This window comes from Tuber melanosporum (assembly GCF_000151645.1).
Source record: "Tuber melanosporum whole genome shotgun sequence assembly, scaffold_9, strain Mel28".
NCBI classification, from domain to species: Eukaryota; Fungi; Ascomycota; class Pezizomycetes; order Pezizales; family Tuberaceae; genus Tuber; species Tuber melanosporum.
In genome coordinates, this window is record NW_003299139.1 from 1,135,545 (window position 1) to 1,138,996 (window position 3,452).

Here is a 3,452-nt window from a genome sequence, read left to right on the forward strand (position 1 = left end):
CTCAGATATTGGAATGTTTTACCTCACAATCTTCATGTAAGTTTTTTCTAATTACTTTAATTATTCATAGTATTAAGTACTATAACTAATTATTGAAAATAACAGTAGTTAAAGAATTTTGTTTCAAATTCGCTATTATAACAATGTTTTTGCATTTACCTCTTTGGGAGTAAATGAGTAAAAGATTGGCTCACGAGGGGGTAGAGTGTATTCCTTTTGTATTAAAAATGCATTTTATCATAGAATATGATCTCTTCTCCCTATTTGTAGTCAGACATCTAAGTTTGCTTAAATCTATACCCATGATTCCAACAACTATGCTACTCAGATTGGGAATTAACTGTAAGTATTTGACAACCTTGATGCCCTCGTTGTCACTCTAATTCAACATTATTTATCAGAAAAAAATTCATAAGTACAATTGTTTCACTCAGTTGGTGACTTAATTAGATCAAATCTACAAATTGTCCGAACTTTTCGTCTACAAATTCAAGATCCTTGAGAGCATAGAAAAGATCCCTAGACTTATAATACTCTATCAGCAAATGAGATTAGAGTTTTAATTGAAGGAATGAGGGAAGAAAATATTGAACTACAAGAGATTATTCTTTGATATAAAGGTCTTGAGCATCAAGATAAACCACTTAAACGAATTTCAGAATTACATGCATCATACCTCGCTCTTCAATATCCATTTGTTATGATATAAGATGAACCCAGATGGCATCCAGATATTCTACTGACAGGCAATAAGATTACTGGAAATATGGTATGGAATAACTAGACTATAGTTGATGACCTTCCTGGAGATATAGAGATACAAATTGACTTCTAGTAAAAGAATCCAATAACAGGACATGGAAGATCAAAATGAGTTATACTAGCATTATTTCATACCTACCATCTCCATATATGTTTCTCCAATCCTTCATATCTGTTTCTAGCAGGGAGACCTTTTCAAGAATAGTGTATTGATGCTTTTGCTTCCACTGAGTAAATTAATTTAAAATGAGTCTTCTCAAATCAAGAAACTCTTTGAAGAGATCAATGTCAAGGATTTGCTGACACCTTGGTTAATCAAGAAGATATTGACTTAACCAATCTCAGAAAGTGATTGATTCTTCCTTCAAGCTTTGCTAGATTACTAAGACAAATAATGGAATTATACCAAGATATAATGGCAATTGTATGTACCTTTGGAAAGCCTGATTTCTTTATTACCATGACCTGCAATCCTGTATTGCCAGAAATTAAGGATAACTTACTCTATGAACAGCTTGCAACAGATCATCCTAAGTTAGTGGCTCGAGGATTTCAATTAAAGCTCTCCAGTCTTATGAAAAACCTGATTGATAAGAGTGTCTTAGGAAAGGTGAAAAAACATATTTACGAAATTAAGTTTCAAAAGAGGGGGCTATCCCATACACATATATTAATAATGTTGAACTCAGTCAATATTATTCACATAGCAGCGCAAATTGACCTAGCAGTTTCTGCTGAGATCCCAGATAAGGATCTAGATCCTCAACTTTGGGAGACTGTTACAACCTGTATGCTTCATAGACCATGTGGTGAAGAAAACCATAATGCCTCCTGTATGGTCAATGGTAGGAGTCTTGATGGTTGTTGCTTAAAAGGCAATCCTAAAAGTTTTTTTAGAAAAGACAATATTGGGAGAAGATAGCTATTCTCACTATCGCTATAGGCAAGACAGAAGATATATAGAGAAAAGCAGAGTCCAGGCTGATGGGAGAATATCTATATTTCGCTATGACAATTGCTGTGTTATTCCTTATAACTCATTTCTTATCAACAGCTACAACTGTCATATTAATGTGGAAATATGTTCACCAATTGGGGAAGTAAAGTATTTATACAAATATGTACATAAGGGACCAGACTGTGCCAATTTCCTTATTGATGGTTTTTTGAATATTGATAAAGTCAGGGTGTATCTAGATACTCAGTACATTTCAGCACCAGAAGTAGAAAGTAGAATAGTGACTATTGGGAAACAAGATCCATTATGGAAGTCCTCCTATCCAACACCTTCAACTACACCTTCCTTACTAGCAATCAGTTTACTTTTCTGGAGAAAATGATCTTCAAGCAATTGTTAATCAAGCAGGCAGTAGAGATACTACCTTGACAGTATATTTAAAGGCAAATGTTAAACATCCCTTTACATAAGATATAATATATCAGGACTTCTCAACTTATTTTGTCTTTCAATATAAAGAACCAGAATAGGCTCCTTACAAACAGAGTACATCTATTAGGCAAATGAATTTCTGTACTCTAAAGTCAGGAGAGAGGTTTCTTGAAAGAGTTCTGCTGCTTTATACAAAGAGTACCACCAGCTTTGACTCCTTGAAAATAGTAAATGGCATACTCTATTCAACCTTTTTATAAGGCGTGTAATACTAAAGAACTACTGGCATTAAATGATGAGTAGAAAGAGGTACTTACAGATGGAACTATAATACTGACCAGGTTTCAACAACATCTTCTTTTTACTGTCATCTTGATAGACTGCAATTCAGTCAAACCACAAAAATTATGGGAAAGGTTCAAGAAGTCAATTACAGATGACTTTGTATATCAACTTATCCACAAACATGGTATTATGAACCTAACTATTGACCAAGGACTATCTCTTGATCTGAGTGTTATAGTAGAAATTATTCAACAAAGTGGCAAGGGACTCGAAGACTTTAGAATTTCAAAACCAACTTACCAATTTCAGTTGGTTAATGCAACTCAATACTCTAACATTTGCCATCAGAATAGCCAACAGATTCCAAACCCAGCAGATCTTAGACTTGAAGTACAAAGAGATCTTTTGAAAAATGCAATCCCCTTTAACAAATTGCTGTTAATACCATATTAGATCATATATCCCTTCATCATCTTGTACTCTTTTTATTGCATGAGCCTAGAGGTACTGGTAAATCCTTTATTGAGAATCTACTATTAAATACAATTTATAGGAAGAGGAACATTGCTATTGCAGTTGCATCAAGTGGGATTGCAGCAACCTTATTAAACTCTGAATGGACTGTGCATTTAACCTTCAAAATTCTTATCAATATTGATAAAGATTCCTATTGTAATATTCTGAAAAACTCACAGTTGGCATATTTGATTCAAAAGGCAAAGATATTGATCTGGAACAAAGCACCTATACAACACTGCCACAAATTTGAAGCAGTTGACAGAACGTTAAGGAATATTCATAACAGTCCATTACAGGTATTTAGCAGTTTGACAGTTCTTTTTACAGGAGATTTCAGATAGTGTTTACCAATAGTTCCTCATGGATCACGTAGACAGATTGTGGCCTCCTGTCTCAAAAGTTCTTACCTTTGGTCTTTGGTAATTCCCCTGCAAATTAAGGAAAACTATCATCTATTGTGTAGCCATATATTACCTGAATAATAAAAAGAGGTAAC